This window comes from Prionailurus bengalensis, chromosome B2 (genome assembly GCF_016509475.1).
Source record: "Prionailurus bengalensis isolate Pbe53 chromosome B2, Fcat_Pben_1.1_paternal_pri, whole genome shotgun sequence".
Classification (NCBI taxonomy): Eukaryota; Metazoa; Chordata; class Mammalia; order Carnivora; family Felidae; genus Prionailurus; species Prionailurus bengalensis.
Window position 1 is genome coordinate 151,123,949 of NC_057349.1, and position 24,019 is coordinate 151,147,967.

The 24,019-nt window shown below is 48.6% G+C and overlaps 1 long non-coding RNA gene across 1 annotated transcript; it reads right to left on the minus strand.

Moving 5' to 3' along the window:
* Positions 1 to 2,424: 2,424 nt before the first annotated feature.
* LOC122489048 lies at positions 2,425 to 5,734 on the minus strand. The gene is made up of 3 exons (XR_006298812.1): positions 5,335 to 5,734; positions 3,236 to 3,397; positions 2,425 to 2,782 (listed from the first exon to the last, which is right to left on the minus strand). It is a non-coding gene; the product is annotated as an uncharacterized LOC122489048 (long non-coding RNA).
* Between the last annotated feature and the right edge of the window lie 18,285 nt (positions 5,735 to 24,019).

The following is a 24,019-nucleotide window of genomic DNA, read 5'->3' on the forward strand; positions in this document are numbered from 1 at the left end:
TGTTTTAAATCTTTTCTTCAGCTTTATTAAAGTATAACTGACAAATAAAATTGTATATATTTCAAGTGTACAGTGTAATGATTTGATATATCTACTTTGTGAAATGACTTACACAATCAGGTTAATTAACACAATCATCACCTCACATTGTTACCTTTTTATTTTTGTGGTGAAAATGCTTAAAATCTATTCTTTTAGCAAATTTCAGTGTATAACTACTAACTATAGTGACCCTTCTGTACAGTTGATGATTATGCTGTACTTATTTGTCTTATGATTATCGATTCATGTATTTTGAGGCTCTGTTGTTTGGTGCATACATATTTCAGATCATTGTGACTTACTGGTGGGTTGATTTCATGACCATTTATGTAAGGCCCCTCTTTATTTCTAGTAACTTTCTTTGCTCTAAAGCCTACCTTTTCAGATAATTAATACAGCCACACCTGTTTGTTTTTTTTTTAATTTATGGTTGCATAGATATCTTCTTCCATCTTTCTACTCTCAAGCTAGCTATGTTGATATTGAAGTGAATTTCTATAAAGTGCATATAGTTGGGTGATTTCTTTGCCCACTCTGCCAGTCTTTGTCTTGATCAGTGTATTTAGGCCATTTATATTTAATGTGATTAATTCCATGTTAGAGTTTATCTCTGTCATTTTATGATTTGGCTTCTGTTTGTTTTCTTGTTTCTTATTTCTGTTAATGTTTTTCTTCCTTCTTTGTGTTAGTTGAACATTATTTAGCATTCCATCTTAACTTATTTATAGTATTCTTGAGTGAATCTCTTTGAACAGTGTTCATAGTGGCTGCTCTGGTTGTCACAATACACACAGATAACTTATCACACTCTACTGGTATTAACACTTTATCACCTTCCTCACTTGTATTTATGTGACTTTCCCTCCCCTGCCTTTAAATATTATTGTTTTGTTTATCAAGTGGAGTTATAATTTGTGTTATAATTATCAAATATAACTTACAGAAATTATGAGAAAATGTGTTTAACGTAGATGCCTATATTCGTGCTTTTTTTGTGGCTCTTTCTCCCATCTTGTTTTATTATTTTCTTTACACTTGAATTTTTTCCTGTAGCCAGAATTTAAGCATAGACTTGCTCGTGATAAATTCTTTTTACTTTTCCTTCATCCTAACATTATTTATTTCCTTCTTATTTCTCAAAGTTATTTTTTCAGACACTGAATTTGCAGTTAACAGCTCTTCTTCATCACTTAAAAATGTTGTGCTAATGGGGCCCCTGCGTGGCTCATTTGGTTGAGCATCAAACTCTCGATTTCAGCTCAGGTCATGATCCCAGGGTCATGGGATCGAGCCCCATGTTGGGCTCTGCACTGAGCATGGAGCCTGCTTAAGATTTTCTCTCTCTCTCTTTCTCTCTCTCTCTCTCGGTCTCTCTCTACCTTGCTTGTGCTCTCTCTCACTATCTCTAATAAAAGATAAATAAATTTTAAAAAGTGTGCTAACAATAAGAAGGAAAGAAAGCAAAGCAAAGACAAGACAAGACAAGACAAGATACTGTGCTACTCCCTTTTGCTCTCCATTGTTTCAGAGGAGAAATCCAGTCATGTGAGTTGGTGTTCTCCTATAAGCAATGTATTGTTTCCTTCTGGCTGCTTTCAAGATATTTTGTCTTTAGTTTTCAGAATTTTAATTATGTGTTTTGGTGTGGATTTCTTTGGATTTATTCTGTTTGGAATTTGCTCAGTCTCTTGAATGTGTACTTTGCATTTTTTGCCAAGCTTGGGATGTCATTATTTCCTTGAGTACTCTTTCGGCCCTGCTCTCTTCCTCCTCTGGGACTCTCATTATGCAAACACTGGGTCTTCTGTGAGTGTCCCAAAGGCCCCTCCATTACTCATTTATTCTCTTTTTTGTTCGGTCTTTTTTTCCTCTGTTCAGACTTGGTGAATCCTGTTTGTGTGTCCCGAGACCTCTGAATCTACCCTCTGTCATCTCCACTCAAGTATTGCCCAGACATTGGCTTTTTTTTTTTAATTTCTATCACTATGTTCTGTCGGTTTTATAATTTCCATTTGGATCTGTTTCATAACTTCTATGTCTTTGCTGAGATGACCTTGTCTTATCTTCTCCTTATGTCTAGCTACAATTATTTAATCATGCAGAATGTCTATCGTGTGAGTTCACGTCACAATAAGCCAGTCGCTAACTCAACGTGAAATCAGAGACCCACCCCTGCTGCTTCTGATTACCTTCACTCTGAAATATCTTACTGGAATTTTTTACTAATTCAACCCAACGTGAGTAACACCGAGGTGAGGTGATTTCTCATTGTATCAGAATTTTGTGTACCAGAGAAGGGACTATGCAGGTGCCCTACGTAGAGCTTAAGAGAGACAGATAGAAGGAGGTCTGTTCATCTTCTTCAACCACAGAGAGCACCCGTATTATCTTATCTTTATTATGTCCTAAAATTCTGTGTAAGATTTTATATTACAGAGAGGAGGGTTCTGTTGCTAAAGAATTCAGAAAATTACAGACCGTGATACCTATGAGGTTTATAGAAGCAGTTTAGTAACAGACACCGAGACCGAAGGCCTAAAAACTTCCAATGCTGAAATTTTCTAGATTTCATGTTTTAAGAGAATTTGTCATAGTTTGCTGAAGCATTGTTTCATGACAGCTGCTTTAAAATCTTTGTCAGATGATTCCAGAGTTTGACTCATCTTGGGCTCCGCACATGCTGATGGCCTTCATGTTCACGCTGAGATTGTCCTGATTTCTGGAGTGACGATGCTTGCCACTTGAATGTCAAAGAGAGAGGAGAGAGGGGAGAGGGAGAGAGAGGAGAAAAAGAGAGAGAGGAGACAGAGAGAGGAGACAGAGAGAGGAGAGAGAGAGAGAGAGAGAGAGAGAGAGCAGAGAGAGACAGAGAGAGAGGGAGAGAGTTCATTCTCAGACCCATCGGGACAAAGGTGCTTTCCTGGCTGGGATCTTGTGGGGCAGGACCCCTGTCCCTTTGTTGGGGAGGAGAGCCTCAGGCCCTGGCGACTCAGAGTCCTGGGCCAGGGCCACTTGCCAGTGTCACGAGACTGCCCTGTGGTCTTAGTAGGAGAGGGGGCTATCAGGCAGCGAGCAGGCAGGGCGCCTCTGGCTGCCGGCAGAGTCCTGAGTCTGTCCCCCCCGGCCAGTGGCAGAGTCACGCTTACCTGGCATTTCACGGGGATGCCACCAGAGCCGGAGGCAGAACCGTTACCTGGGCTTCGTTCTGGTGTTAGGCTTGGGGTCTGGAAGTTCTCCAGGTGCCTCTGCTGTGCTGCTCCTCTAGTCCTGGGCGACAAACCACGGCCCCTTTCTCTAACCGCGTCTGAAAGTTCTCTGGTCGCTTCCTGCCTGGCGTCCAGGGTTTCCAGTTATACTGCAAGGAAGAAACAGGTCTCCGCCATCGTGTACAGACCAGAAGCTCTGCTTGAACTATAGTCTAAGCTACGATCTTACACAAAGTCGAGGTAAAAGTCAGCAAAGGAATGCAGTGGGCAAATCCCAAATCAGAAGAAGGAAGGAAAAGAAAGAATTGAGGGGGCGCCTGCGTGGCGCAGTCGGTTAAGTGTCTGACTTCAGCCAGGTCACGATCTCGCGGTCCGTGAGTTCGAGCCCCGCGTCGGGCTCTGGGCTGATGGCTCAGAGCCTGGAGCCTGTTTCCGATTCTGTGTCTCCCTCTCTCTCTGCCCCTCCCCCGTTCATGCTCTCTCTCTGTCCCCCAAAAAAGAAAATAAACGTTGAAAAAAAAATTAAAAAAAAAAAGAAAGAATTGAGAATAAGAACAGTGTCGACCACTCACTGGGTGCTGCCTGTGCACTGGGCACATACACTCTTGCACACAAACGCACCTGCACACCCAACCCTTTCGGATTTAGTTTCCATCTTGCTGATTATCCCAGTGTTCCTCTCTGCAGACCCAACCGTGCCCTTGAACTCCAGGTTTGCATGGAAATTGCCCCCTGAAGTCTCCGCTTGGACATAGAAATCGTTCAGCCTTAACGTGCCCAAACCCAAACTGTGATCTTGTCCTCAAACCAAGCCCGGTCCTCCTCCGGGCTTCTCGCCTCTCTGAGTGGCCGTGTCTGCCTTCCCGCGGCTCGGGTCAAACCCCCGGAGCCATCGCCCGGCCCCTCTCTGCCTCATCACGCGGACGCAGCCCCTCGGCAAATCCGGCTGCGCTGCCACTGGCATGTGTCAGGCGTCTGACCGCCTGTCCGCATTGTCAGGGCTGCTAACCTACTCCGAGCCGCCCTGGACGTCTCGGGACGTCACAATCGTCTCCCGTCTAATTAGTGCGCGGGCCCCTGAATGTTCTCACTGCCTCACCCTCTGGCCGCGGTGAGAGGGCAGCCAGAGTCATCTTGCTGGAAGTTAAGTCAGACGTACTCACCCCCCACCCGACTCGGGCTCCCTCATGGCTCCCGCGACCTCTCCTGTTCCGCAGACTGGACATCTTCTCCCGGCCATCTGGTTCAGCTCCTCACCCTCCCCCCGCTGCTGTGTGCCCAGGAGACTGACCCTCATGGCCTGTGCCTACCCTGTCCCTTTCCCTCTGGTTTCGGCCTCGGTTAGAATGGGTGATACCAGCAGGAGGGAAGAGCAAAGGTGGGCTATCGTCTTTCTCCCCTCCTTCGTGGCCGAGGGTTGGCACAGCCTGTCCCTCCTGAAGCCCAGTGACTCACCGGGACCTGGGGGTCTCCTGGGGCTCAGTGACTTTAGACCCCGGCACAGAGTCATTCACCTTGAATCTGAGCACACCGTCGTACCCCGTTTTTGAATACGCCAAATCTGTTTGCTGGGGCCCCTCGTCTCCTCCCGTGTCCCTTCTCCTCTCGGTCCGGCGGGGTACCCGCATGCTGTCGCCTCAGCGCCTCCCATCTGCTGTCCTCTGTGCCTGGACCGGCCAGGATCTAGGCGGACCACCCCCCAGGCTTCCCGAACATGACCGTCAGGGACGTCTCCACTCCCAAGTTGTGATCGTCGTGTTTCAAGTTGCAATACCCACTCCCCACCCCCGCCCTCTTGCCTCCCCGCGGCCTGGCTCGTTCCGCATAAAATTACAACGTAAGGAAAGCGAGGCGGGGAGAAGCTGGCCGTGCCCGACACTGCGGTAAAACCTGCGAGGATCTGCTGACGAGAAAGCACCACAGTCAGACGCGCTTGACGCGTTATTTCCATAAATCCTTGTGCCACTCCCGTGGGGTAGGGACTCCTTCTCTTTCCTTGTAGGAAGGAGTCAGCAGAGGCTGTGGGAGCACGCTGCCCAGACTCGAGTGGCCCACGGGGCCCGCGGAAGGGACTGGAAAGACTTACTGCTTTAAACCTCGTGAAGCTACAAGTCAAGGCTGTCAGTGCTTCAGAACAGCTGTACGTTCGCACACGGGCGCTCGGAGGGGATGAAATTGAACCCATATTCTTTGGCAGCTGGTCCGCGGGGCCTCGAGCTGCGACCTCCCAGAGTCACGGGATCCGGGGCCGCCGCGAGCACTGTCGCCACCGCCCTGGTCACCGCGGCCCCGGCCCCGGCCACACGCTGGGCTCTCCGTTTGTGCCGAGCCAAGGACGAAGACCTGAGCCGAAACGGTTCATTCTCTCTGCTCGCCTGATCTCTCGTGGCCCGGCTCCAGGGGCCCCTCGCGCGGTGTGGGGGTCTCCGGACCCGCAGCTGCACCGGCTGCACCCCCGGCCGGGCGTGCGTGCCTGCGCTCGCCTGTTTTCCTCCCGCGGCCGCTGCACATCTTTAATCTATTATTCCTCTTATATAACTTTGTTTTGCTGCTTGAACTTCCATTCCCATGACTTTATGTTGAAAAACATCCTCAAATCGAGGCTTTGCATTTCACAACCGCCCCCGAGCTGGGTCACCCCTGGCTGTCTGCTGCTCGCTGGCCCCCAAGCCAGGGGGGAAGGACTCAGGGTCCCCGGGGAAGCAGGCTGCATGCCCGTCCACACAGGCGGTCGCTACCTCCACTAGGTGAGGCCCATGCCCGTCACCTGCCTGCAGGCCCCGAGGCCAGGGGTGGCCCCTGCTGCCCACACCCATCACCTCCACACTTTTGCCAGACGCTGGGCACACAGCTGTGCTGCACTCAGGGTTGTGTGTATGCAGAGCACCTGGGTTTATGTGTGCACAGCACTCGGGATTCTGTGTGCGCAAAGCACTCTGAGTTGTGTGTGCAGAGCACCTGGGATTGTGTGTAGAGCACTTAGGGTTGTGTGTGCAGAGCACCTGGGGTTGTGTGTGCAGAGCACCTGGGGTTGTGTGCAGAGAACCAGGGTTGTGCGCACAGAGCACTCAGGGTTGAGTGTATAAAGCACTCAGGGCTGTGTGTGCAGAGCACCTGGGGTTGGGTGTGCAGAGCACCCGGGATTGTGTGCAGAGCACTCATCTGGGCCAGGGCTGCCCCTAAGGATACACTGGCAATGAAAGTGTGGGGCAGGTGAGCCTGAGACTGTTACCTACTGAGTGACGGTATAGAAACCAAACAATGTATGTGGGTGTCTTAGGGAGTCAGATGTGAAGTATGAGCCACTGTGCCTCGTTCTTCTGTCCTGAGTGTGTCCGAATAAGCTGCTCCTCGCATGGGTGCCCCCCTCCCCAGGCTCTCTCCCTCTGTGGTCCAGCCCCGCCCACAATCTCCCAGTCACCTGGAGGTGCTCTGGGGCCCGTGGCTTCCCGACCTCTTCTGAACCCTAAGCGCTTCCTGCCGTGGTGGCAGGACGGGCCCAGAATGGGCCACTGACCGCTCACCACTCGTCACCTCCCCTGTCCGGATCTGCACGTCTACGTCTTTCCAGTGGCCATAGTTTCTCTCTTTCCCTCCTTGTGGAGGGGCCGAGGGGGGGAGGTGGTAACAGGAGAATCATAAGAAAGTGCACAAGCTTTGAAAAGTGACCTCAGCATCATCCAGAGGAATCCGGATTCGTGTCAGAAGCCGAGGGCCTTCTCACTTGCCCTTTGCGGGTTGAGCGGCTCCTTGTTACTGAAACGTCCCTGGCCCATATTTTTATTGGACTGTTTGTTTTGTTACCATGATTTATGTATTGGGAGCAAAAACCCTTTGTCAGATATTTGATTTACAAATATTTTTTCTCATCCCGTGGTATAGTTTTTAATGATGTCTCGAAGGGTAAAAGTTCATACTCTTAATGCTTTTATCCACAATTTATGTTTCTTAACATCCTCTTTAGGAAAATTTTACCAAGTAGAAGCTCATTAATCTTTTCTCCCTTGATTTTTCCGTAAATACCATTAACCAACTTGAGAGTATTGACGATTATGGATGACTCCACATAAGACCAGCAAAACCGTTTTCTCAAGCTGAAAAATTCACCAAGTTAAATGATATTCTGGGCCGTAAATCTAACCCTAAAAATGGTAAAATAATAGAAAACACACAAATACACTCTCAGAGTATAACAAAATTAACTAGAAAAAGAAAACGATAATATATTCGGAAAATCCCTGAAGATACGGAACTAAAGAGCACACTTCTAAATAACCCAGGCATCCAAAGAGAAACCCCACAATCAATTAAAAATATTTTAGGGTAAATAAAAATACAACACTTAATCACTTGCAGGATATAGCTAACACAGTGCTCAGAGGGAAATTTAGATTATTAAATGCGTGTGTTAAGATAAAGAAAATATCTACAATCAGTAATATCAAAAACTTTAGAAAAATTAAACATATTTCCATGTACAACAATGAACATTAAAACTTGAATTTTAAAAATACCATTCACTGGGGCGCCTCGGTTGCTCAGTCAGTTGAGCATACGACTTCGTTGGGGCCAGTTCATGATCTCACGATTCATGATTTCGAGCCCCAAATCGGGCCCACTGCTGTCAGCATGGAGCCTGCTTCGAATCCTCTGTTTCCCTCTTTCTGCCCCTCACTCACTCACTGTCTCTGTATCTCTCAAAATAAATAAATAAACTTAAAAAAAAATACCATTCACGGGCGCCTGGGTGGCTCAGTCAAGGAAGCGTCTGACTTCCACTCAGGTCACGATCTCACAGTTCGCGGGTTTGAGCCCCGTGTCAGGCTCTGCGCCGACAGCTCGGAGCCTGGAGCCCACTTCGGATGCTGTGTCCCCCTCTCTCTCTGCCCCTCCCCTGCTCACATTCTGTCTCTCTCTGTCTCAAAAATAAGGAAACATCAAACATTTTAAAAAAGAAATACCATTCACCACCATTCATTACTGCGAAACAAAGGGAGCACCTAGATACAAATATAAATAAATAAGTGGGGACATCTAAGCTGAAAACGACAAAACACTGATGAAAGAAATAAAAGGGATCTCAGCAAATGGAGATACACCCTGTTTGGTGGGTTAGAAGTCTCAGTGTTCCAAAGATGTCAGTGTTCCTAATTCCCCCCGATCGGATCAGTACAATATCAATCCAATTTCAGCACCTCTGTTCTGGAGACGAGAAACTGAATCTAAAGTCCACATGGAAAGGCAAAGCAACTACGATAGCCACCCAAATTCTGAAAAACAAACAAGCAAAGGAACAGCGTTGTAGGACTCCCATGACCCGATGTCAAGACTGGCTCTACACCCGCAGTGACGAACACGGTATGGCCTTGTGACGAGCAGGTAAGTCTGTGGGGGGACGCCCAGAAACAGATGCACATACGGTGGCCAGTGACTCCCTGCGGAGGCACCAAGGCTTTTGGTTCAGAAAAGCAGTCTTTCGATTAATGCTGTTGGAAAATTTAAATATTCACACGCAGAAGAAATTGATCCCTATTTTGCCTAAAATACAAACAGTACTTCCTAACGAATGATGGACTTAAACGTAAAATGAAAAATCACAAAACTTCCACAACAAAACACCAAAGGAAATCTGCATGACCTGAGTTTTGGTGATGAGTTTGTAGATACGATGCCAAAGGCATGATCCATCAAAAGAAAGCTTTGCTGAATTTGACTCAATCAAACATTAAAACAAAACTCGTGCTTTGCAAAAGGCACTATACCTACAAGGCAGAGACAAGCCTCGGAGTTGGGAAAAATAGTTGCCAATTACAAATCTAACGAATACCTTGTATCCAGAACTCTCTCTCTCCCTCTCCTGCTCAACAATAAGTATTGCTAAAAAATTTTTTTGAAAGTGACAATGCCAAGTGCTGGCATGGATGTGGAGAAACGAGAACTCTTGTTCTGTGCTGGAAGGGACCCAAGAACGGGAGAGCCGGCTGGGGTGACGGCTGTTTCTTGCGATGCTAACGCACGCTTCCCACCGGGCCCAGAACCCCCTGAGCCACGTCTTCACCCAAGTGCATGGAAAACTTACATTTCCACAAAAAGCTGTTCGTAAACATTTACGTCAGCTTTATCCACCTCAGATTGGAAATGGCCAGGTCGTCCTTTAATGGAGAAAGGATAACCAAACTGGGGTCTATTCCCACAGGAGAACAAGGCTCAGCAGTGAGAAGGAGGGAGTGGTTGTTTCACAAGGAACACGGGTGAGTCTCGGCTCCATTTTGGTAAGTGAAAGAAGCCAGACCCCAAAGGCTGCATATTGCATTTTTCCATTTATATGACGTTCTGGAAGAGGCAGAAAATGTAGGGATGGAAAGGCGATCAGTGGTTTCTCGGGGTTTGGGAAGAAGTACAAACAGGCCGTGCGAGGAAATGCGTACAGCAGTGGAATCCATCTGTGTGGTGCTGGGGTGAACGACTACCTATTTGTCAAATGCCGTAGAAACTCAAGAGTAAAATTTATTGCGTGCAAAGTTAAAAAAAAAAAATCAGCCCGGATTCGAAGGGAGCCAAGACGAAACGCAGACTCTGAGAAACTAATCTGACTGTGTTACAAATGATAGCACAGCTCAAAGCTCTGGCTCCGGAACTGGAAGAGACGGTGGGAAGAGTCTGGTGCAAATTAGGTCTGGACAACCGGAGGGGCTGTCAGGTCAGCCGCTTGGTGGAGCCAGAGGACCTCAAGCGAAACCTCGCAGAACAGAAAGGCACCTATTACCTAGATACATCGGCCACTCGAGCAACGTGGGTGAGGAAATTTTACTCAACTAGCTGAACACAACGTTGGAGCGTGTCTACTGGCCGAGAGTAGATTCGTAGTAAAACTGTGAAGATGGGAAACGTACCAGAGCCTGGGTCTTAGGCTCCTCGCCTGGTTTCCTAGAATCACTCTGTATTATGAGTTTTGACTGCGTCCTGGTCGTTGTTTGATTTTTCTTGGAACTGATTGGAACTTGGACTTGTCAGCGATCTACAGCCTGAGCAGTTAAAAAAGAAATAACATAAATAAACGTGATCATGTTGGCTCCGTACGTGCAGAGCAAATCAGTCTCCCCATTGTTGTGGGATTGTCATCGATCTGCCGCTGAGACGCCTACCACTCTCCGTGGGTAGAGACCTACTGGCACCACAGGGTCCACACCGTCCAGAAGACCTGGTATTCTTCAGTGTCCTCCGTGAAGACCACTCATGCCCGTGAGCCTCTGGCAGCCGTAGGCGTCCCCGCAGGAGCCTGCCCAGGTCTCGCCATTATGCAAGGGGCTTACCTCTCAATATTCAACTTTACCTTACTTTCGGCAGACAAAGCAAATTGTGTCAAACGGTTCCTGCTTATACTCAGTCCCCCAGCCAGTGGGCACAGGCTGCCGTTTTTCCATATGTTCTAAAGAAGCTTCTGCTAGACTAGAACTTGGAGATCTTGTCTTTTTGAACAAGTGGAAAGAAAAGAACAGACCCTGCAACCAAGCTGGAAGCAACCCTGTTAGTTGCCAATGACCAGGAGCCAAAAAATTAAACTCCAGAGCATAGACCCCTGGCATTTGTCTCACAGATGAAAAGCCACAAGGTGGTTTTTTTTTAATGTTTATTTATTTATTTTGAGAGAGAGAAAGAGAGAGCACGTGAGTGGAGGGAGAGAGAGAGAGAGAGAGAGAGAGAGAGAGAGGGAGAGAATCCCAAGCAGGCTCCATGCTGTCATTGCAGAGGTGACACAGGGCCCAATCTCATGAACCACGAGATCATGACCTGAGCTAAAATCAAGAGTCAGAAGCTCAACTGACTGAGCCGCCCAGGAGCTCCTGGCCCCAAGGTTTGACCCTGAATCACCTCACCACCTTCCCAATAGGGCATTTTTTGGCAAAAGTTGGAATGTACCGACTTTTGGGAGAAGATAACTTACCCCAAGACCTTCAGATGAAGAATAAAATTATAAGAAGTAAACAGTTTCTGACCAAGACCCATTGAATATCTTCTAGAAGGCTGGATCTAGAGATTATTATGTTTTAATGTGCCTTCTTTTTCTTCTCTATTTTTCCGTGGATTTTCATTACTTTTTGCTTGTGTAAGGTTCTATATTGTCAACTGACACTTGGTACCTCTCAACCATGATGCCTATAAGTAATATGTCTTTTTCATCCCCAGTCACTTCTTGTTATGAAACTACATTCCCATGATTTAAACATTCCCATGATTTAGGTGATTTATGCAATCCAAACAACTCAGGTTTATTCTCACGCCCTTTGGAAGCTGTCCAGACTCTTCTGGTAACAAATCCATAGGCTTTGTGATTGTACTCCACCATGGAGTGATATTTTAGATGCTATGTTAATGATTATTTCAAGAAATTCCCATAAACCAATTTGTCAAGAGGAACCATTTGCTCATCTGAGCGGAAGTCCACGGGGACGGTGTCTTGATAGCGTGAGCAAGCCGCTCGTTTGTCAAGCAGCAGCTTCACGCCAAAGACTCCCCTCAAAACTCTTGCGTGTCACCGACCCTTAATTATCGCCTCGCAAGCTATCCAACCCCAGTCACTTAAACTGATACTCTTTTGGGGCGCCTGGGTGGCTTGGTCGGTAAAGCGTCCGACTTCAGCTCAGGTCATGATCTCATGGTCCGTGAGTTCGAGCCCCATGTCCGGCTCTGTGCTGACAGCTCTGACCCTGGAACCTGCTTCAGTTATGTGTCTCCCTCTCTCCCTGCCCCTCCACTGCTCACGCTCTGTCTCTCTCTCGAAAACAAATAAACATTAAAAAAATTTTTAAAAAGAAGCTACAATATACGTGTTTTGTTGTTTTCTTTTTACTGCTCACTTTCACAGCACACACGTATGTGCTTGTGTCACATTCATTCCCTACGCACAGACAGGATATTTCCCCTTTCCGTCTTTCTGAAAACCCTTTCCAGCAAGGTCCACGTGTTGGTCATGGGGGGTTGTGTGCGTGCGCACATGCGTGTGATGAGGGAGGCGGTGGAGGTACAGGCTTATCTTTTGCAAATGAATACGAGGCTTGGAAGATGATATAACTTGCTCAAGGGCCCACAATAAGTCGAAGAGCTAGAATTCATATGTTTTGAAGACGTGATAAAAATGGAAAAGAATTCAGAAATCTAACTCAAATCGATGTAAAACTCAGATTCAGTGGAGATGTATTGAATAGGCCTTACTTGTAAGATCTCATTCAAGAACTAGTAGATCCCCAAATACTGAAGTTACATGGACGATGTCTTTCTTGGCAACTGCCTGCTTAACAGCGGTACCGAGGTAGAGGGCGTGAACCACGCAAGTCGACGTGTTCCACACACTCCCGGTGCTGCGCAACCACAACCCCGGTGTAGCTTCGGAGGCTTTTGTTCTTACCGAGCGAGCCACTGCCCAGGAGTGGTCATTCCATTCCCCGCCATAGCCCTCCCTCCATCCCCGACGACCGCCAATCTACTCTGCGTCCCTGCAGGCTTGTGCACACCGAACATTTCATACAAATGTAATCTTACGACACGCGGTCTTTGTGTCTGGCTTCTCTCGGTGCCATGTTTTCAAGGTTCACCCACGCTGTGGCCTGAATCATGCCTCATTGGTCTTTATTGGACTGACTTTTTAAAAAAATCTCTCCAAACTTTGTATTGCCCTAAGCACGTTTCTGGCTGACTTCATGAAGCCTTTGAAATACTTCTAAAGAAAAGTTGGAAGTTACTATTATCAGAAAGAATAACATATGGCATTTGAAAAGAATCTGTCCATCAGTAAAATCTCTCTGAAAAGCCCAACTGTTAGGAGTGACAGGGCCTCACGGAGAAGTGACAAGGGTGAAGAGACACCACTTTATCCTGTGTTTCATCGTAAGAGAAGACATTTCTTAAGAGAATCAGTTCCTGATCCCACATAACAGGACACAAACTCTGGCCACGTACTATTTTGATAGAGGACACACAACAGTATTCTTTGGGTATATACATGGGAACTGAATTTTACTTTAGGAGACAAATGAAAATGTTCCAATCCGTGCATGTCCTAAGAATTACAGTTTTATGGGGAAACAGACCTTACAGAAATACGTGGAAGAGAAATTAAAGTGAGGGGTTCGGGTTTCCTGGTGCTTCCCCCTCAACACACCCGAAATTGCACGTCCCGTGGTTGTTCCCTGACCCTCTAGAACTAATGAGAATGTACCAGATTCGCCTCCAAATGGGTTAATGCATTTTCCAGACCTCTTTCACGCAGTCTAAATATAGAACCACAGGAGTATGGAGAATGCTCTGACGCACATCAGAAAATATTGGTTTAATCTCCAGATTCACTCTTGAATCTTGGACAAGTGGCCTGAGTTCCCTGACCCTCAGATTCCTCATTTATGAAATACAGGCAACAGTGAGAACTCCCAGGCTTGTTCTAGTGATTAATTAACGTGGTAAATTCCTGGGCTCGGCCTGGCCTGCTCTAGACCCTCCGTAAAGGACACTTGGAGCTCATCCCCGGGGCTCTTCCCTTTGAGAGAAAAGCAGCTTAAGACAGGAGATTTTAAGTTTCTTACCTGCAGCTTTAACAAGAAACCGAAAGCACATATGGTTTCTGTCTCCTCCGGAGGAGCCACAGGTCATAACTAATCCCGGTGTTGGCGCAGGAAGCCGCGAAGTGCAGACTCTGGCCTCCTCTGTAGCTTCTCACGGAGTAGGCCGTTTGTCTGTCCACCCCCTGGGCCAGCCGTGGGGAGGATCCCACCGCCTAGGGGAGTCCTCACCTTGTGCTGCTGCAGGGCGACGCTCTCGGGCGCAGCCGGGAAGTCCGTTTGAGAGCGAAGGACTGGGCCTGCTCAGCCTTTCCACCGCGAGCTGGCCCACGACCCGCAGCCCCGCTCACGGGGGCTGAAGGCACGGCCTTCCCGGCTGGTGGCTTCGGTCATCTTCCCCGTGCTGTTTTCCATCCGTATATCTTCTTTGGTGGCACGTCCGCTCACATCTTCTGCCCGTGTCGTAGTGGGTGGTCGACTTCCGGTTATTGAGTTTGGGAGTCCTGATATACTTCAAGTATAAGGCTTTGCCCAGACACGGGGTTTGCAAACGTTGTCTCGGGTCCGTGCCTTCTGCCGACACTCTCAGTGGTGCTGTCCTGTGACGGGTCCGAGTTCTTCCTTTTGATTACGGCCAACTCACCAAAGTCTTGTCTTTTGTGGGTCATGCTTTCGCTCTGCAATTTTAGATTGCCTAACGCAAGGTTCCAAAGATTTCCTCCAGTGACTTTTACTAGAATTTTTATAGCTTTGTATTCTACATGAAGTGTATGATCTATTTGAGGTATTGTTTGGCACGGTGTGAGACACGGACGGAAACTAATCCCGGACCGTGTATTCTGCTCGCCCTGTGACAACATCACTCCATCTTGTCAATACATCTTTATGGCAAACTTCGAAATCGGGCGGTGTAAATCTTCTATTCTTGTTGTCCTTGTTTAAAGCTGTGTGACTAATCGGGGTGCTTTGCCTTTCCAAATAAAGTTTAGGACAAGGTTTCAATTACATACACAGACACACAAAGCTTCCAGGATCTTGCTAGAAAACTGCACTGACTCGACGCCGTAGATGGGTTTGTGAGGAATGTAACAATGCTGTCTTCGGCATCGCGGATGTGATGTGGCCTTTCACTGATTTGTTCTTCTTTAATTTCTCTCAGCAGTGTTTTACCATTTTAAGCGTACAGACATTGCACATCTGTCCACAGATGCGTCCCTGAGTATTTTCTACCGACTGTGTGATTATAAGCTACACTCTGCATTCCCTTGCAGTTTCTGATTGCCCATTGCTAGCACATAATTATTATGTATTCATCTCAGGTACTTCAACTTTTCAAGACCCATTTCTAATATGTGCGTTTCTGTGGATTCCATACGACCTCTACGTAGATAACCCTTTTATTTGTAAACAGAGACCACTTTACTTTTTCCTTTCTGGTCTGGATGCCATGTGGTTATTTTCATGCCTGAGCGTGCCAGCGAGAACCTTTGGCGCAGTGCTGGAGAAAGGTGACGAAAGGACACGCCCTCGCCAGGTTTCTGAACCCAGGGGTGCCCAGTCTTCCCTCATCAGGAGTTATGACGGCTGCAGGTTGCAGAGAGGTGTCTTTTTGGAAGTGGAGAACGTTTTCATTTCTAGTTGGTTGAGCGTGTTCGTTAGAATAAATGTTAGATATTTTCAAACGCTTTCTCTGCATCTGTTGAGATAGTGACTTATTTTATTCTATCTATTCTATCCTCCTTATTTCTAAGGTGAATTGTATCGATAGGTGTTAAAACAACCTCGTATTCCTTGACTAGCACTCACTTTATCATGACGGTATCTTTTTATACTTTGTTGAAGTTGTATTCAGATCTTTTGCATTTATTCGGATGACGAACGTTGGTCCGTAAGTTCTTTTCTTGCGATGGTTTTGGTGGCGGAGGGACGCTGGCCTCACAGAATGACTGGGGGAGTACGGCTTCCTCTCAGGTTTCTGGGAGAATGTGTCAAGCAGGTGCTGTTCCCGAAGTATGGTGGAATTCACCGGAAGACCCCCCTGGGCCTGAGATTTTTTGTGGGAGGGTCTTTAATACACATGTCATTTCTTGAATGCAGGCAGCTATTTCTTCCTGAATGAGCTTTGGTAATGTGTCTCTTTCAGGAATGTTGCATTTTGTTTTGTTTTGTTTTGTTTTGTTTTGTCTTGTTTCATTGAGCTGTTGAGTTTATCGGCGTAAAGTTGGTTACAACGGCCTCTGCCACCTACTTAATTTCTGTGAACCCCCAGCATTCCCAGCATTGGCAAACGGCATCTCTCTTCTTCCTCCTCAGCCTCCCTGGAGGTGTGGGAACCCTACGGAACCTGCCAGAACCAGCGTCTGTCACGTCTCTTCTGCTTCTCTGTCTTCTGTGGCAGTGGCTCCCACTCTGGTCTGTGTTCGCCTTCTTCAGCTTTACCTCACCGCCAGGTGTTTTCTAGATTGTTCTGCTGGTGGCTGAGGTCCCGGATTTAAGACCTTTCTTGTATTTTTTTTTAAGTTTATTTATTTTTGACAAAGAGAGAGAGAGAGAGAGAGAGAGCGAGCATGAGTGGGGGAGGGGCAGAGAAAGGGAGACGCAGAACCCGAAGCAGGCTCCAGGCTCTGAGCTGTCAGCACAGAGCCCGACGCAGGGCTCGAACTCACGGACCGTGAGATCATGACCTGAGCCGAAGTCGGATGCTCAACCGACTGAGCCACCCAGGCGCCCCTGACCTTTCTTGTATTTGTATGTGGGCACCGGGTGCTGGCGTTGTCCCCGCCTTCACGGCGTGGCAGATTTGGATACGTTGTGCTGTCATTTCCCACCTCCTGCTCGATTTATTCTTTGCCACACGTGGTATTTAGACAAATTAGTTCACTCGTCTTCGAATGCGTGGGGTGTTCCAGGTGTCTCTGAACACCTCAGTCATGCGGTTGTGTTCCTGCAGGGGATAAGCTGTGTGATCTGAATCCTCTCGAACTCCCTGGCATTTGTCCCGCTGCCCAGAGGGACGTCTGCCTGGGCTGCCCTCCTGACGTGGGGGAGGGGCTACTGTGGGGCCGTCGTCATCAGGCTGTCATGTGTTCACATGCACACGTTTGTCGGTGCACACAGGTCCACGCGTGCGTGCTGCTCCGAACCTCTTCCCACACTGAAACCGCTGAGCTCACACAGACGCGTCTCCACCTGCCAACGCCCAGGGCTCCTTCTCGCTTCTTCCTTCCCCCGCTTCTGTAGTCACAGCTGCCTCCTCCAATTCGTGCACCTTAAGTGTTTGGTCCCCTCGTGGCTTCGACCCCTCTCCCCACACGGACACCTGCTTCTGCCCCTCCGGCCCCACGTCCCCACCACCACCCGGTCACACGGGCCTGCAGCCCCCCGCGTGGAGGCCCGGCCCCAGATGCCCACACAGGCTCCTCCTGGCGTGGACGGCCTCCTCACCCACACGTGATGCCGGGTGTGCCCTCGCCCTCCGGGGCCCCCTCCATCCGAGCCAGGAGCCAGGCGGTCCTCACCTCGTGCGGGGCGCTGACGCTCCCAGCCGGGCCCATGCGGACCTGATGCCAGCGGGGTCCCTCCCCAAGTCCAGGTGTGGGTCCTGACCCCGCTGAGGATTAGCTGAGGGCCCACTGCAGGACAGGGCCCACAGGGTAGCCACAGCACCAGCTGGGTGGCCAGCGATGCCCGAAGACAGGAGCACCTGCACACAGGTCGCCTGAGGAGGGACAGGCTGCAGACAGGGTCCCCTGAGGAGGGACAGGGTGCAGACAGGGTCCCCTGAGGAGGGATGGGGTGCAGACAGGCCTGCCGTCACGTTGCGCTCCATGTGTCCCAGATGCTCAGCCGCGAGGCCTCCCTCGCCCACCAGGGACAGTCTCTGCCGTGGGGCGAGTCCCGTGAGTCTGTCCTGCAGCCACACAGGAAGTGCCCACCCCCTGCTTCACACAGGAAGTGCCCACAAGCCGCCCTTCACAGCTGCTGTCTGGTCTGAAGGACCCTCTTCTCTTCACTGGGTCCGTCTCTGCCTGTTTCTAAGTTTATTTATTTATTGTGCGTGTGTGTGTGTGTGTGTGTGTGTGAGAGAGAGAGAGAGAACAAGCAGGGGAGGGGCAGAGAGAGAGGGAGAGAGAATTCCAAGCAGGCTCCACACTGTCAGCACGGAGCCAGACTCAGAGCTCTAACTCACGAGCCCTCAGATCGTGACCTGAGCCGAGATCAAGGGTCGGACGCTTCACCGACTGAGCCCCCAGACACCCCACGTCTCCACCTGTTTTCACCCCAAAGTGGCCTGGGCTCTCTCGGAGTCTCGCGCCGGTTTGCTTTGTCAGCAGCTCCTTATTTCTCCGTCCACCGGTGGGAACACAGAGCAACTGTCTCTACAAGCAAGGCTGAGGGGGGCCGGAGAAGTGGATTAAATTACCCAGAGCCAGAGGCGCACGTGGGTCAGGACCAGCTAGGCGTGGGGACCCTCGCTGGTCTGCACGGTTGGGAGGCCCGTGTTTTCAGCCTGGGTCCGAACCCTGCCATGGCTCCAAGCCTCGGTATTTCCTGTCAAGATTAACGTGTCTCGCTTCCCTTCTGTTATGCTTTAGAAATCTGACTCCAACCATCTCTTCAGAGATCACACACTTCTCCCTGGACTCCGCCGGGCCTACCCGGCTTCAGCAGACACAGAGCAGGAAGGGCCTTGTTTCCCAGGCACCCACCGTCACACGTGTCCCCGGTGATTTCCTAGTGACGGTGGGATTGTTGATTCCCCATCAGCACCGTCCAGGTTGACCCGGGACAGTCTTGGGGGGAAGCTCGGCCCTCCGTCCCCCACACTTGCACCGCCCCCCAGCCTTTCCTGAGGAGCCCTTCGGATGGCAGACGCCTTTCCCCACCCAACTCCAGAGCACCCCTACCCGTGTGCTGCTGGGGGAGCCCCTCCACCGCCCCCTCAGTGAGGGGAGAGCAGGACCCCTTTTGGGAAAGGTCAGAGATTCCTTCCAGGAGGCAGGGCAGATGGACGTCTCTGTCAGAGGAACAGATCAGAGAACAGGGTCAGGAGGAAACCTTGTGCAATGCTGTTCATCCCTGGTCAACGGCCTGCTCCGTGGCCAAATGGAATCTATGGCAGAACAAAGTATTTCATAAAAGAGTTTTTGCTCTATTCGGAAAAATTCATGCTTTAGCCAAATGAATCAGAAATGGCTTTTTCTCTCTTTTGCCAAAAATGTCCATATGTTTTCAGATGCACTAGCAGAGCAAAAGCACAGAAACTTCGACTTGCTAAAAGTAGGGCAAAACCACACTGTTCCCTGGAAAAACTCAAGAGCTGGGATAGAGAATTGGCTGTGTCATGTTGGGCAACACGGAAGAAAACTCGCCATCTGGATGGACGTTAGCCCCGGAGAGTGGAACATCCCCACCCCCAGGCCTCCCAGCAGAGTTGAGCTCTCAACGGGGCTCTGACCCTCACCGGTGGAATGTTCTCTCCGTTCAAGGCAGTGGCGCCTTCACGATGACACAGGAGAACGCACGGTAAACGTGGGCTTGACGCGAATACGGCACGTTGTCCAATAAGCAGCTCAAGACGACAGTAAAAGGAGTGGGGCGATTCTGTACTTTCCTCGTGTGTTTGAGGGGCTCCTTCTGAATGTGTGCGCGTTACGAGGCCATGCTCCTTGCTGAGAGCCAACGGCAGACCGGCCATCACAGCAGCAGGGCCCTGGAGGGCCTGATGGACGGCGGGGACACACGTGCTCCCTTCTTGGGAGCAGCACTGACGACACACGAGGTTGACCGCGCGGACGCTGGAGCTGCTGGGTTGGTGTTCTGCTGCCCCTCCCGTCAAGGTTCTTCTGAAAAGTGCATTTGTAGATGTGTTTCTAAATTTACCCACTCTTCTACATCCAAGCCAAGTTTTCACTCTGAGATCCAAAACAACCTGGCAGTTGGTGGAAAAAAACTCTGCTTTATAAGTCCGCCAATTGTTCCAACAGTAACGAGAAACTACAAAGGGCTCGTGCTTGGTGAAGCACGCTCTGCGTACGTAAACCTTTATAACTTAGTCCCTTCACAGGGACAGGCTTGTCCCCTCACCGCCAGGAGGTACCTTACATTCACATAGCAAACAGCAGGGGAGAGTGCAAATTCATTCACCTGCGGCTGTGGTCCTCTCTGCACTGGGCGCTGTCCCCGGAACAGCGTCCCCGTGCTCTGAAACAACAGAGCTTCCCCCCAGTGGCCCACGTCCCTCCACTCCCTTGCGGAAAGTGCTTCATAATCAAGACATTTTACATGGAGACCGTAGAGGTCCCGGTGTGGCTGCTTTATTTACTGCGGCGAAGAAACAGACCCCGAGAGGTGAGCTCACTGGTACACGTTCCTGGACGCCAGTGAAGCACAGTTGTTGCCGTCGAGGGCTCTGTTGTTACGGCCAGAAATAGTAGTTGAGGCTTTAGACAAAGCGAGCTGTCACTCCACCTCTCACGGGTGAAAACTGACACAGTTATGCATGAACGTGACTTGTGGCGCCTACCACAACCCATCACCTGCGTTCCATGTTGGAGACGCCAATGGCCTCATGCCAAAGTCTACGCCCTCAGCTTGCAGCTTTCGGCCACTTCTTATTAAAGGCACAGAAGTCCACTTAATATCATAAATCGGAACACGGATCTCCAGCAGAAAATTTCACAGAACCACTTTCCTCTCTGTGCTGTGCCGTCTATTTTTTTTCTTTCTCTTCTTCCCCTTCGTCTTCCCTTTCTTCTCTCTCTCTCTTTTCTCTTGAATTCCAATTCTTTAATAAAAGGACATTTCACCATCAATTACATTGATTTGGTGGTCCACCAATGGGCCAAACTTCGCCCTGAAAAACCATTCGTGACACTTGAGAAGTCCTGGTTTTGTTGTCAGGAAGGAGCCACAAGAACTTTCCAGGCAGCAGTCTCGACAAGAGCAAAAAGCAGAAATATTCCAGACGCCCCAAAACAGATGCTATGTCAAGAAAGGAGAGCCGTAAAATGGAATATTAAACATCCGTGAAAGTTTCTAAACTGTAGGCACACTTATCATCTTAGATGATTCTCAAAAGCCAAACGAGTGGAAAAGAAGTTCTAGAAGAATGTGTACAGTGTGCCTTCATTCATTTGTGACAACCCAAGAGGCCTAACCAGTACATTATTTAGGAAACAGATATGTAGCAAACCATTTTAAAAAGAGAAAACGATTCGCGTAAACTTTAGGACAGCTTTGACCTGGGCGGCAGAGGGAGTGGAGGAAAGTGGATGCATTTGGAAGCAGGAGCACTGAGAGTCTCCTAAGTCCCGAGAATACGCTGCGTGTTGGGTTACGTAGTGTGTCCATGGATACTCTTATTTTATTTTAAAACGGTATGTGTATGGATTGTGCAAGTGTAATAATATAAAATAAAAATATTGGGGTGCCTGGGTGGCGCAGTAGGTTGAACATCCGACTTCAGCCAGGTCACGATCTCGCGGTCCGGGAGTTCGAGCCCCGCGTCAGGCTCTGGGCTGATGGCTCAGAGCCTGGAGCCTGTTTCCGATTCTGTGTCTCCCTCTCTCTCTGCCCCTCCCCCGTTCATGCTCTGTCTCTCTCTGTCCGAAAAATACATAAACGTTGAAAAAATAAATAAATAAATAAAAATAAAATAAAAATATTAAAATCTTAAACAATGCAAATATCAGAGAGAAATTCATACTGTAAATATAATGATGCTTATAAACATGTTAAATCATGAATAGGGTGAAAATGGGTAAAAGACAAGGTCCAGGAATAGGAAGAATATAATCAAATCGTTAAGTATACACTTATAGAGGCTTATAAATTCTGTTTTGAATAAAAATTGATTACATGGTAAATATCCATGACATACTTTACATAAAAAGTATGTATGTGTCTCCAGTGTGATGTAAGTACACACACGCGCGCACGCACAAGTGCACATACCCGCACACACACGCACACACATGCACACACATACACGCGCACATACACACGTGCACACATACATGTGTGTGCACACAACACAAGCACGCAGACATGCGCACATGTGTACACACGCGTGCACACACAACACATGCGTGTGCGCACATGCACGCACAGACACAGCACATGCACACGTGCATACGCACGCTCACGCACACACACCTGCACACGCACACACATGGACACGCTCACACACGCGCACACATGCGCACATGCACACACATGCACACACACACGCAATGTGATGACATGTTGGTGGTTTTTATTTTTTTCTGTAAGTTTTTCAAATTTTAAAATGAGCACAGACTACTTTGTAGATTAGAAATGGTGAATCAGCCGATTTAAATGCGTCAGATCCAGAAGGGTGGTCTGGCTGCCTGTGTCAGACCGTCGATGGTTGCACAGAGCCCCGCGGTCTGGAGGCTGCACTCCGGCCTGGCCCAGGCACATCTGGCATCCGGTGAGGCTACTTCCTGCTTTGCAGACGCCCTCACGCCCTCTGCTTGTACCACCCATTCCCCCTGGGGGCCGCGGCCTCATGACCTCCTCTGACCCTGTGCACCTCCCCAAAGGCCCTACCTCCAATATCGCCATGGAGGAGATTAGGACTTCGGCATAGGAACTTGGGGGAGGGGGACACAAACATTCAGTCCCCGACGTTGTCTCTTCCTGAGTCCTCCCTACGGGGGAGCTTATGCTGGACACAGTAGCCTCACAGGGTCTTTAATATAGACACACCATTAAATTAAGACAAGAATGGGGCGCCTGGGTGTCTCAGTAGGTTGAGCGTCTGACTTCAGCTCAGGTGATGATCTCCTGGCTCTTGGGTTCGAGCCCCGCATGGGGCTCTGTGCCAACAGCTCAGAGCCTGGAGCCTGCTTCGGTTTCTGTGTCTTCCTCTCTCTCTCTGCCCCTCCCCTTCTCTCTGTCTCTCTGTCTCTCAAATAAATAAACATTTAAAAAATTAAGACAAGAATAGACCATGGTTAGTTGTAATTCAGCTTTCGTATTTGGCCACGTCAACTTTGGGACAGAAAAGAAGAAGAAGGAGAAAATTCACCCAGTAGGGAAATCGGAACAGTGTTTGCCAGCACAAGAAAGGGACCAGATAGAAAGCAAGCACAGGCAGAGTGGTCCCTGCAGCCTGAACTTGCCCACCTGACTCTCGTGTCTGAGCGAGGTGCGGGTGTCCTTTCTTCATGAGGGATCTTGCTGAGTGAAACTTTTTGAAATGAAGGTCCTCATCCCTTTCAAATATGAATTCCCTATGCATTCCGTACACAGATTCCAGAAAATCTAGAGCTCTCTGCGTGTTCAATTAATTACTCCAGGCAACCTAACGCCAACTTTCAGATATGTGTATTCTCTGTGACATTCGTGTTACTCTTTTAGAAACACACACACACAGTTATTCATGGAGATTTAACGTGTAAAAATATTAAAGCACATTGCAAAGGAAGTTATTTGTCAGAAACGCCTCGCAACTATGGGCCTTGCTTCTGTCCATCCGTTCTGACCATCTCGGTCTTTTACTGTGAATGTTTTAGGCAATTGATACGTAGGGTTATCTTGGTTTAAGTCTCTTGTCTTCATATCGTTTCTCGGTTTGCTTCACATCTTTTTTCTTGGGTCTTCACGTGCCGCCTTCTTTTGGTTTTGTTGAGTACCTGTAAGCATTTCCTTGTTTTCCATCTCCTGGATATTTAACCGATTGCACTTGAATTATTTTCTGGGCATTGCCCCAGGACTGTGCTGTGCAATTAATTTGTCGCAGCGATCTTGAATTTAAGAATTTAGGTACAGTGTTTACCAGGATTTCCACACACCTCAGTGGCACGTATGAAATCAAACCCACGGTACAATTTTGTAGTTTCCGACATAAAGTCAATTTACTTTTCAAAAATCAAGAAAAAGTGAAAAAATCGTTTATATGTATGCGCACATTTACTGGTTCTGGGATTATTTCTGAAGATCCCAAATTCTACCCATGCACAGTCGCTCTTTAACTCGAAGAAGTATCGTTACCATTTCCTACACTGCAAGTCTGCTGGCAACAAACGAGCTCACATTATCTGTAAAGGTTTTATGTCCCTTCATTCGTAAGGAATAATTCCTTTGTAACAAATCTGTGTTGCCAGACATTTCCCCCTTCGTTTCCGAGGGAAAATTCCCGAGTTAATGGACGTTTCTCTCATGTGTCCTGCCCACCGTTGGTCTCCCCGA